Genomic DNA, 12945 nt, shown 5'->3' on the forward strand with positions numbered 1-12945 from the left:
TAATGTATTGTTTTTGTTACACAACTTTTTATTTGCATTCAAGAATGTTATGTTTTCCGGTCCTTAGATAACATTTCAGCATTTTGGCTCTTCATCCTATGCATCACATGCGCCTGTCACCATTTAATTGGTACCGAATGGTTACAGGGATAAAAAATTGTTGCCAACACCACTGCAGGAAGAACATGGTCTTGGATGGACTTCTGAAAGATGCTGTTCTCGGTATCCACCCCAGGAAGCATTGGAAGGTTGTCAACCTGGTGGGCAGAGGCATTCCATTCATCGTCATTGTGCCAGGAGGAGATGACAGACACAAAGATCCACATAAGCTGATCTACGTCGAGACCTTCACTTACCCCTCGTCTAAGGAAAAAAAGGCCCTTTTCAGGGCCATCCCACATGCCTGTAGCAAAGACTGTGCCTCTGCATAGAACAAGCCCTTATCTTCATTACTTTGCATCAACATTTCTAGGAAAACATTGTGGAAATTCCCACAAATAGGGAAAGCTTCAATAGAATACCAGTATGACCAATAGACAGCTTTACGCAAACACGCAATGTCATAAGATTGGAGCTACTGATTCTATTGATGAACATGGCAAATTTCCAAATCTTTCTCTCACACACTTTTTTTGTATTTATCTAATACACATGCATTGTTTCTTGCAGGTATCACCTATGCAATAGTGCGTAGTTTGTCAAATGAATATAGGAGCAACTTGTCTGAAGCAGTCAGGTAGGAAACTTTCACGGCTTACAGTGTTAGGAACCTTTGTAGTCTGGTGTCAATATAGGTTGCTTTCCATGGTTGTACCCAGAGGGTGGGCAAGGAGGGGTTATGGCCCCTCCCTGGAGCTCCAATATCACTTCTGAAATTTGTTTACTTCTTATCCATACAGAGTGTCCCAGAAAACGTGTCATTGAATTATAATAAAAAAAAAATATGCCACCTCGAATCATGCGGTCAACAGCATTTGTTCTTACTCGGTTTTCGCCAGTTAATTGTGTAAATATTTGCGAACTGAACTCGGAAATTTGCCAAGTAAAGGTCACTTTTTTACCCCATCAATATGAAGAGTGTACCGAATTCACTCAAGTTCATGATAATTGACAGTGATATTCGCGAGCTATCCCATCGGAAAAAATAGCCGAACATCATGCTTTTCGTAGCACGGAACCATAACGCGAGACGACTTTTCGAGCGCAATCGCTCTCATTCCGACGAAAGGAGGTTCCAAGTCCAGCCCGCAGAGTGATAGTAGAAAAAGTAACAGTTCCTGAAATTGGAAGAGGGAAAGTGCGATCCCAATGAAAGTCGGACGCGATACGCCATACCTGTGTTCTCTTTCTACGTTGCAGGTGTGAGCTGGGTTTCCAACCTCCTTTCGTCAGACTGACAAAGATTTTTCTGAAAAATTTGTCGCGCGCTAGCTCCGTAGAGCATGATGTTTGGCTATTTTTTTTTATGGGATAGCCCCTGAATATCCCTGTCAATTATCAATAATTTGAATAAATTAGATACGCTCTTCACATTGGTGGGGTAAAAAAGTGACCTTTACTTGGCAAATTTCAGACTTCAGTTCGCGAAAACTTACGTAATTAAACTTACGTTACACGACCTTCACATCAGGAGGTGGCAAGAACCTAGAAGAACAAATGCTGTTGACCGCATGATTCTAGGTGGTGTAGTTTTTTTATTATAATTCAATGACACGTTTTCTGGGACACCCTGTATACCGATATATATTCTCAGATATCATAATATGAACCTATGAGCAACCACATGTCACCAGCATCCGTCTCCAGGAAAACAGACGGACGAGCTTTGCGCACTCCCCCCAGAAGCACTTTGCTTTCATGAAAATTGATAGAGGGGCAGACATGCACAGAGGTCATGCAGTTGCCGTACTTTGTGATTACGGAGAGGGTTACCATTTGCCATGCTGGTCAGTGACGTAGTGAGTATTGGTGTCACTGTGACTGGTAATGCACATTTCGGTGGAAAATGTCAACGGAGGGCACGGTGCAGCGATACAAATTATCTGAAAGGAAATGTGGAAATGATAAAATGCCCACGACTCTGTACCACGTACACATATCACCACGCACACATACCACACCACATACACACGTCACAGAGCTGGATGCGCAGAAAAAATATACAAATGGCCAATAAACAACACACTAGCCACTGGGTGGCCTCTTAGCTACACATGTTGGGACATAAAATCCCAGCTGCCACGTTATAAGGACAGTGGGAATGTTGGTAATCCACACGCAGTTGAGCACAGCAACTGCATTTCTCATTAGCAAGGGTTTATAACGCAGCACTGGGCTCTGTTGAAGACATTTGGGTGGCCCTGATAAGGGCCGTTTGTTTCTTGTCTTCTTTGAAGAGAGGTGACAATATGAGGACTTTCAAAGAAGACTGGGGCCGGCTTCAGAGTCACCACGGGGTCCCTCAAATGTTGAACCTATTTACAGAAGAGGTAACAATGTACTCAGCATTGCAGACAGCGCTGTAAACTTAGTAAAATGCTGAGTAGATACACGAGTATAATCATCTGCAGTATAAATACCTGGCTCTGTGTTGCTTAACAGCATCGGCAAGGGTGGGCTTCTCACCATACGTTGTTGAGCGGGCCGGCTGAGCCTTGAACACTAGTGCCTGTTTTGCCGATTCAAAGGTTGGGTACTGTTGCATGCGGCTCAAAACTGCATTAGTTAGTGTCACTGTGTAGTCTGCACAAAAGGAGAAAAATCCGTAATTATATAATTCCAAGGCCACAGTTATTACATGTTTTGCTAAGTCACAATGTTTCTCATTGCATGCCTAATGTTTGTATAGCTTACTGTGTGTGGCATTTTCTTTCAGTGGGACGGCAAGCCACGTCTTCTTCACCTTGGATGGTTTCAGGCGGTACTGCTTTGCACCATCTTCCACCAGCTGGACGCGGTCCGCATTTTCGTTATAATGCAAGATTGCTAGTTGTGTTCTGACAAGAAACAATGCATATTGCTTTAGATTTCACCTTGCTAGCTTCTTTCTCTATAACATCAGAACCTTCAAGTGCTGTTATTACCTGGCACGCATTCCAGCATCTGAGAAGCCATGTGTTTTTGGCAGAAAATGAAGGAGAACGCTATGAAATGCTTCCAGGCCAAATGTCTGATTTGTAGATGACAGCATCGGAATGTCTTTCAGAAGTGTAGGAGCCATCAGTATATCATGCACCTGCATGTAGGTCTCACTTTCTGGAATTATATGTCATGAAATTTTACTACACATCATTCTTTATAGATTTTCAATTGCTCACCTTCCTTCAGCCATTCCCTTGGGGGGGACACTGGCCCGTGGTAGCAGACAGGGTACCGAGGGTCTTCGTGTTGATGGACGTCAACGATATGGTTCATCAAGGACACCCATTTAGCCCGGCACAGTTCACCATCATCCCCACTGGTTTTGGGGCACCAGTAGGCATGCCGAACTATACTCTCGATCCACAGCTGCACCACCTGATGCTTTGCTGTGCGACCGAGAGCAAGAAGTTTATTCTTGATACCTGTTATAAGCACACATGTAAAATTTTTCTGTAAGCTTCAATTTAACTGTGATTTCACCTTTGACAACATGCCACACATCAAATCGATGCTTAATGTGGGGGCACAAGTCTCTCATCATGGCTTTGATGCCTGTGTGCCGATCCGTGACAAGCATGTCTACTACCATGTCATGCACCTCGAGAAATGCAATACACCTTTGTAGCCCATGCTTTTCCATGGCGTTGCTGCTTGTCACCTCTGTGACCTAGTAGTTAGAAAGAAATCCAGTGAATTCATCAATGTATACTGCTAAAAATCTGTGAGGTATTAAAGCGTTTACAGGGCCGACTGCCACGTGGATTGGTTCTCAATCTGCTGCTTTATAGGTGCATGTGACATAATGTGATAGCCAGACTGTGTTTGCAGGTTTAAATTTTGTAAAATCAGAAAGAATCAATCAAAATATAACAGCATTTCAGAAAGAGTTCTACCAGGAATTTGCTACCACTGATGGCCCCATAAAGTTTCTGCATTGAAATGTACTTGGCATAGCACATAAAGATACACGTTTTTACCTTGACTAACTCGAAATGTACAATGCGATTGGCAGTGGTCTCCAGTAATGTATACGTGCCATAGAGAGCCGTGTGACCCGGAGAATCACACCTCCCATCACCAGCAAGTGTTAAAGGCACTGGGCGCAGCTCCTCCAGCAGTTGTTGCTGCTTCGTCTCGTATACCTGTAAATGAACAGCGCTTATATTAATGTATGCTGTATGCACTGCATATGATTTTGCACTCTGTGACTTTGCACTTGTAGTAAGACATATTGCATGAGAGGACTGACTGATGTCATTTATAAGTCACACAGTCAGCTTATCCTAAATATCAGAGATACTCACATTGTTTACTGCAGGAAACAAATAACATTGCTGCGTTTTGTAGAACTGGGACCTCCTGAGTGCTGGGACTCCCATAATTTTCAGCATTCGGAGGGCTTTGGCAATGTTTGTACCAGAGAAAAGTATCCCGCAGCACAGCAAAACATTCCCCAGTGGCCTATTGCCCACCCATGGCTGGCTGTACGACAGCCTTTCTTTTTGGCAACCGCATGTCATCTTTGCTCGTACACAGGTGCCCTTGAGAGTTATATCAGCTTCAACATCATCTCGCTGGCATGAAGGACACACTGATAGCAGCTCTCTTAAACAAGATTCTGCTACGATAAATAGCCTCTCATCTGCAGCACACCTAAAAGACATATAAAACATGATTTTCAAAATTCAAAATGCTTCATTGTGGCACAATACACTGTATTATTGACAGAGTGGGCAATTGCTCACCAATCCATGCTGAGACCGGACATTTGCTCACTCGTTCTATTTTTCACCTTTTACACTGTGTGACACAGTAAATGATAATCAGCGTTGTATTTTTAAAATCACAATTCTATTTTTCGAACCTCTTGAAAACCGTGTCGGCATCTGTGTGGTAATTATTTTACAAGAAACAAGGAAATAAGGGGTGTGGTAAAAAGTCTTCCAGTGCTCGTTGTCTGTACAGGGAATATTTGACGAAGGAACACAACCTCACATACACAAAGCTGAACTGCCCTGTGAGATATGAAGTACAAAAAGACCTTTCTGAGGTTCATCTATACTCGTCGTCGTAAAAGCTACTCGTCGAAGCATGAAAAGAAAACAGCTAATTTTGTAGCTTCGACTTTTCACGACACAATAACAGAGCGTATTTGTATGCGTACGCACTGCATTCCGCGAGGTCAGGGTTAAAATTTGTGATCGGATTAGTTTATGTAGCACTAATCCCAGTATAGCCCTCACAGTATTATGTAAAGGCGGCATTGATCGGTACACGTTATTTTTATACGCTTTTAGACTTGCCAGGCATGCAGCATTTTTGCAAGTTATATCGGTCCGCTTCGTAGCTATTAAAGGTATGTTTTGAAAGTAAATGAACAACAGATATGTGCCCTTAATAATGGTACACCCATGCTCCGACTTTATCAACATACCCTACTGCCATGTGAGTCCTACGATGCTTCTGTGTTTGTGCGCATGTATGAAGTATTTATACTAATAAGAGGCTGTTGTCATGGGTGCGGTTGCAAACATGACCCACAAATTTGATGTTTCCCAGCAGTCATCTCCCACCCCACCCCGATGCATAATGAAGTATACTTGTGAAATATACTTTTTCTATTCCACTTGCACGAACCACCAAACACGACACACATAACTTGCAAAAACAACAAGCACGTCAGAAACCGTGGTGAGTATTTGTCCGCGTTTATCTTTCAGTCGGTGGACAATTGTCCGGTGAGCAAATGTCCTGGATCCATTATTGACCTCTGCTGAGATACAATCAACTCAATGAAATGTCTCACACTTACGTTTTACGAGTATGGGATTTATGCTGCAACCTGAACGGCTCCTCGTTCTCAAACCTGAAAGCATCAGTAGATTATTTGCATTCATAATTTGCGAGCAAATCGACAAATAAAGTGCACTAATTTTAGTCACGTAAGCTTACTCGTCAGAGTCTGTGCTTTCTGAGACACTGGAGAGCTGAAATGTCGTGTCATGCGGATCACGTGGGCTGCAGAAAGAAAAAAGAAACATTTCATGGAAACTGCGTTCAATAAGCAAAGCAACAGGATTGTTCAAAGATTACTTTTCCCAGATGTTATATGTGGTCCCTTCGGTTAATACGTATTTTGACGTAAATAATATCCACGCGCAGTTTTCTGTCCATTTTTTTTCCCCGTTTAGAGCGCATACTGTTTGTGTGTACTAAGCTACGTACTATTCAGACTCAACAGTTATGTTGAGCTCCTTTGGTATCGGGGTGGAGCTCCTTAGCAACGGTTGGCTGGTGTCGAGAGGCAAGGCAGGAACCTGTGAGCTTGACATGTTTGGTGGTGTCATCTCAAAGTGGCTGCCCATGCCGCTGTCGCCACACTCGGGCATGCAACTGCTGCTGCTTGCTGAAACCAATGACACCTTACTGGCAGGATTTACAGAAGCCTGTGTAGACACTCTAGGACGGTGCAGATGAGTCTGTGTTCCTAAAAGGCATGTGCAGTTTGTAATATCCACAAACAAAACTAGATGAAGAAACCATATAATACAGAATTTATAGATGTGCATACCAAGAGTGCAAGTTGGAACAGCTGTCTGTGTGGCCTTGTCGGTAGCCCCTGCGCCTTTGTCTGGGTTGTATGACACAAGTGTATACTTGAACCCGTATTGGCTTACAGTTTGGTAGGGTATCAGGGGTTGTAAGGGCAACCCGTCAAGCACCAGCACGTTGACTGTAAAAGACGTGGAAATCAAGAGCTATGCTATAGGGAGCTTTCACCTACGTCACTATGTGACGTGGCAGTGACGTGACATTCTCGTAAGCTCCTCCCACTGATGGTCACTTTTCGTGCTAGCGGCGTTGAAAGATGATGAGCTGTGCTATTTTTCGATGCGACAACCATAGATTTCGTAAAAGAAAAATGTGAGAACGAGAATGACGAAGCGTCTTTGGGATAAAAGAAGGGTACGGACGCGTCCGCATTTCAAAATACCATTGAAGGCTTCGTTTTCGAGCAGATGTTAGCATCCTATAGTTAGCCACCACATAATTACACCTGGTATTTTCTATATTTGATGTGCAATGTGTTCATAGCAGTGATGTATTGACATGTTGGGAGAAGTCACAAAGTGATAAAGTAGAAAATAAATCGGACAACATAAAAAGGAAAAAAAAATAAAATGTGGTATTTATGGTAGTGTTAAACTAATTTCTCAAAGTGAGTTTAATCATTGTTGCAGTTGAAGCTGCCTTTGTCACGGCATGTTAATGAACTAGATATAATATTCTACATATATGTTCGCATCAATGAGGGGGAAAAGGTAAGCAGATATGTGACTGAGTTGCTATACATGTCTGCTGGTGACATACCGTCATCAGATATTGACTGTGGCACAGGAAGGAAAGTTCCTCTGCTCTCGCATCTTGCTCCCTCTGAATTGTCTGTCACTAAAAGGGTAAAAAACGATCAAGTGAGATGAAAGATACAGCTGTTGCAAGATATGTGCAATAAGTAAAACGCAAAATAATAAACTCCAGTCCACGTTTTGTGACAATAGAATGCAGCCAAAATGCAAGGATATGTATATTAGCGTGTGAACCGTAACATTTCGATCTTGCGCGTTGTGCCAATTAAGTGAAACAGCTGTTGTTGCCATCCCACCAGCATACTATTCAACCAGGGACGGAGTCTGGGGGAGGGGATTCGGATGCCGCGACCCTCCACACACACTCAATTTCAGTCGTTACACAGAGTTTCAGTTGACCCTGGTAGTGGAATAGCATGCTGTCCAGGGCAGCCCCCCCCCCCCCCCCCCTCAGAAAAAATATCCTGGATCAACAGCAGTCAAACGTTGGTTATTTTTCGCATGTGCGACGTCAAGACATAGCATGGAACTCACGATGTTCGGCTGGTTCGGCGATACACGATTCCGTTTGGGACAGCACCTGGCAGGCCTGGAAAGGCGATGTACGCAACAATTACGACATGCGGTTGGTTCAGTACTCATTCGCGGTACGCCCGCGGCACAGTTCGGGGTTTCGCGGGCTCATATAAAATATACTGACCTCAGAATTACGCACATCAGATTCGTTACTGATGTTAAGACCGTTGTCGCCAGAAGTTGCTCCGAAGATCGTGGGGACGGCTCCTACATCGAGCCGCATCTTCTTTGGCGCCATCCCGAACCGCGCTTGCAGAAGACCCCTGACCATATATGCGTCAGCAGCGAAATGTGCGGAACACACTCGTTTCACATTCAGGACTCTCGTTGAAGACGCTTCGAGTGTGTGATTCTCGATGGTTGCTTCCCATTTACGCTTCGTCGCTTCGTCCTTCGGGGTATAAAAACTCAGATTGCCATTGACAACAGACCTGTTGTTACACCCAGGCACGCTACAATAGTTTCCACCATTCGGCATGTTCCGTAGGTGTAACGATGAGAAATTCACGAAACACAGAACGATAGTGTACTAGGCAAGCGCAAGGCGCCAAGTGATTTTATTTAGGTCGAGTCATCCCAGCTTCCCTTTGCTCTCGAAATGAGGACGCAAAGGTGGATTGACACCGTTTCTCTAACCCAGCAAGTAGGCCGCTTCTTACAATATGCGTCTTTCTCTTGGCAACTGAAAGAAAATGTACGAGGGTTCCACGGTCTCCAGACAGTCGTCTGCTAGCGCGCGCGAAAGCAGACGATTTCTACATCCAATCACGGAGTTTCTCGTAGTGCCCGCACGCCGACGTACCGGTTGTTGTTGTTGCCAACACAAATCGCGGTATGCTGTGCAATCCTTATCGATTTAATTCGTTTATTTAATAACCGTGGCGTGCTTTGTCGGGTAAATTCGCACTATTCCATTTCCAACAAAGGGCAATCGAATGGTGCACTTTATGAGAGGGCCAGGGGGTACGAGACCATCCCTTTAAAGGAGCATGGAAATCATTTGGAACATATATTTTTTCACCGCTTGATATGAACATACTACCTTCATAAACTGTTACGGAAAATATTTCCTTCGAAAAGCGCGAATTTCCTGAGAAAATTAGTTTGGAAGAATGCGCTCCGCGGCGACAGTCTCCCCCAAGCCGAGTCTGGCGTGTGGTGACGTCAGGCGTCCGAGCACTTCATTGGCTGCCGGAAACGTCCGCTCCCCGCCAGAATCGTCTGCTAGCTCAGGAATCGTGGCAACTTACCGACTGAGACGCTGTTGCTATTTATTTGCGTTTGACATTCACTTGCGTTCTTACATGATTTGTCTCGTAAGTTTTGCATAAAACAAGACTGCGGGCAGTGTAAAAGGTGTAGCCAGGCCTCTGTGTTGCAGTGACGGCCCGGGTTGAGGTGGATCGTACGCGGTTGTGATTTCTGTTCCGATTGTGCTGAGGTGTCGTTCATTAATGAACAGTATTGTGCCTGTGTGTGCAGCATATATATATGTGATACGACTAAATACGTTCCTGTCAGTTGGAGATTTATTCCATGTGCGTATGACCATTCAAAAAAGAAAATGATTATTTGACCATGTATTTTGGGGTTTCCCACAGATCGCTGGCAGATGAACTTTATTAACTTTATTTTGGTATTCATGTTGTAGTGTTTGTGGAGACATTACGCTCCTGGTATCACTAAGATATGGTAAGCGCAATGTTACACAGCTATGCGTTCATCGATCCGCTCTTTCGCCTCAGAGATGCCAGTGTCCATGCGGTTCAGAGCCCATTGTGTTGACCACAACACGGAGAAGTCATGATGGTCGGCAACATCTTCAAGTGAAAACACTGGTCACTGCGCCGCGTCTTCATGACTATGCATTTGTAAACAAGAAGAAGCACTATATTTCAATCCGAATGTTCGTTCACACTTAGCAGCATCACTTACCAGCCTCCGGTACATTCGTGTGGCGAAATCGAAGCTCGAGGAACTTAGCCTCCAACTCCATAAAACGTTTCGTCGAGAAGAGCAGACGTGTCGCCTAAAGAGTGTTCAATTCATCACCTGTCCTTCGCACGGCGTCCGATGAGCAACAACGCTTCCTTCCCGGACGGCTTGCCAGCGCGCGCCGGAGAAATCGCAAAAAATAAAGAAAAAGACGGCGCGGTCACATGACGTCAGCGGCTGACAGCCGAGTGAGGGGGCATTTCTGCCGCGAGATTCAAAGCTCCCTCGCGCTCCAGGATTGCGCGCTACGCTCAAACTTTTTGTGCGAATATGTATCACAGGGCTCAGAATCATAATTTCTACTTCTCCCGTCATATTTTATTCCGATCATTTCCATGGCTGGTAAGTGATGCTGCTAAGTGTGAACGAACATTCGGATTGAAATATAGTACTTCTTCTTATTTACAAATGCATAGTCATGAAGACGCGGCGCAGTGACCAGTGTTTTCACTTGAAGATGTTGCCGACCATCATGACTTCTCCGTGTTGTGGTCAACACTATGGGCTCTGAACCGCATGGACACTGGCATCTCTGAGGCGAAAGAGCGGACCGATGAACGACCGATACCAGGAGCGTAACGTCTCCACAAACACTACAACATGAATACCAAAATAAAGTTAGTAAAGTTCATCTGCTAGCGATCTGTGGGAAACCCCAAAATACATGGTCAAATAATCATTTTCTTTTTTGAATGGTCATACGCAGAATACAACACTGGCACATGGAATAAATCTCCAACGGACAGGAACGTATTTAGTCGTATCACATATATACAGGGTGTGTGCAGAAAAACATGACCCGCATTTTTACATGTAACTCGTTGTCTACTTAGCCGAGGAACTTCCAGTGGCGCACGACGGCGTATTTATGCGTGCGAAAGCTACAAAAAAATCCTGGAAGCCATACTCAGTGTAAAAAAATAAACAGAGCGCGAAAACATGGGCTTCCATGCATTAGAATAGGGCGGTCATGACAGTGCATTGTAGTGCATTTCCGTCTCATGAGAGTTATGTGCAGGCACCGCTAGGGGTACTGCCGATGAGCATCCATATGGGACATCGTTTCGATTTATGCACCGATAGCTCCCCCCAGCGGTACTTGAACACAACTCTCCTACGTGCACCACGTTGCCCTTTCACATACACCCTGTTGTCCACCGTGTTGCCCTATTCTGATGCACGGAAGCCGACGTTTTCGTTGTTCCGTTTATTTTTTAAGCTGGGTATGGCTTCCACAATTTTTCTACAGATTTCGCACGCATAAATGCGCCATCGTGCGCCAGCGGAAGTTCGTTAGTTAGGTAGGCAACAAGCTATGTGCCTAAATTCGGGTCATGTTTTTCTGCACACACCCTGTATATGCTGCACACACAGGCACAATACTGTTCACTAATGAACGACACCTCAGCACAATCGGAACAGAAATCACAACCGCGTACGATCCACCTCAACCCGGGCCGTCACTGCAACACAGAAGCCTGGCTACACCTTTTACACTGCCCGCAGTCTTGTTTTATGCAAAACTTACGAGACAAATCATGTAAGAACGCAAGTGAATGTCAAACGCAAATAAATAGCAACAGCGTCTCAGTCGGTAAGTTGCCATGATTCCTGAGCTAGCAGACGATTCTGGCGGGGAGCGGACGCTTCCGGCAGCCAATGAAGTGCTCGGACGCCTGACGTCACCACACGCCAGACTCGGCTTGGGGGAGACTGTCGCCGCGGAGCGCATTCTTCCAAACTAATTTTCTCAGGAAATTCGCGCTTTTCGAAGGAAATATTTTCCGTAACAGTTTATGAAGGTAGTATGTTCATATCAAGCGGTGAAAAAATATATGTTCCAAATGATTTCCATGCTCCTTTAACGACATGGGATAAAAAGTGGTGTATGGCGATATGGCACCTTTTGTAATGCTCTTTTCACACCGTTTGCTACAGTTTGCGGAATAGAAAAGGGTGTTATTCTTATAAGAATACGCCTGTTTTGAGCGAATAAAGGTGTAAAATGATTTACTCTGCTATTGGTGCCACCCGGAACACCAGAACGAACACCAGACATCCGTAGAAATCGCGTGGTTTCGTACGCAGCAACGATGCTAACCGACTTTCACAGCTGTGATCTTCTGGTGTATAAGCGGAAATTTTTTGAACCTGCAGGAGGGTGCCCGGCAGAACCCCCCCCCCCCTTTTTTTTTTTTCGTGCACAGAGGTCGGGCAAGGTGCCGGGGATTTCATGTTCTGACGTGAGTCAAATTTCTACGGGATTTTCATTTGTTCGAAGTGTTCATCACGAGCGTCAGCTTGGTAGACTTCTCGTAGAGGTCCTGAAACAGATTTGGAATGTTTCGAGAGGAGTGGGGCGGGGCTCAGTCCTTCAACCCCCGTAGCATTCGGCGCCAGTCTACCGATCACTCACACAGAGAGAAAGGCCGAGAGATCGCCCCTCATCGCGCAGACATTGTTACAGGCAGTGGCGTAGCCAGACCTCCAAGGTAGAGGGGGCTCGATACGAACCCCCCCCCCCCCCCCGCTGATCCTGGGTGACATACTTGTGCACACTGCAAAATGCAGATGCAAAAGAAAAAAGTAAAAAAAAAATGGAACGAAAATAATTGATTTGGACGTTCACAATACGATTACATGTATAGGCGGTCATGACCAGGGTTGGCTACCGGAAACGAGAAACGGTAATTACCGAAATTCAACAGGAAACGAAAATGGAAACGGAAACAAAATTGTTTTAGTTTCTACTACCAGAAACCGAAACGGAAACGAAATTAAAATGTGGTAACGTTAACGGAAAATTCGCACGACGTTTGCCTCAGTGTTTTCGCGTTAATATGAAAATTATATATATCCGCACTAT

At 44.7% G+C, this 12945-nt stretch overlaps 2 long non-coding RNA genes across 2 annotated transcripts; both read right to left on the reverse strand.

The window, feature by feature from the left end:
• Nucleotides 1-3758: 3758 nt before the first annotated feature.
• On the reverse strand, nucleotides 3759-4591 carry LOC135399448 (uncharacterized). The gene is made up of 3 exons (XR_010424269.1): nucleotides 4446-4591; nucleotides 4119-4283; nucleotides 3759-3808 (listed from the first exon to the last, which is right to left on the reverse strand). It is a non-coding gene; the product is annotated as an uncharacterized LOC135399448 (long non-coding RNA).
• Nucleotides 4592-4686: 95 nt separating this feature from the next.
• On the reverse strand, nucleotides 4687-6141 carry LOC135399449 (uncharacterized). The gene is made up of 3 exons (XR_010424270.1): nucleotides 6094-6141; nucleotides 5954-6007; nucleotides 4687-4794 (listed from the first exon to the last, which is right to left on the reverse strand). It is a non-coding gene; the product is annotated as an uncharacterized LOC135399449 (long non-coding RNA).
• Nucleotides 6142-12945: the final 6804 nt, after the last annotated feature.

The sequence above is a fragment of the Ornithodoros turicata genome, chromosome 7 (genome assembly GCF_037126465.1).
Source record: "Ornithodoros turicata isolate Travis chromosome 7, ASM3712646v1, whole genome shotgun sequence".
In the NCBI taxonomy this organism is placed as follows: domain Eukaryota; kingdom Metazoa; phylum Arthropoda; class Arachnida; order Ixodida; family Argasidae; genus Ornithodoros; species Ornithodoros turicata.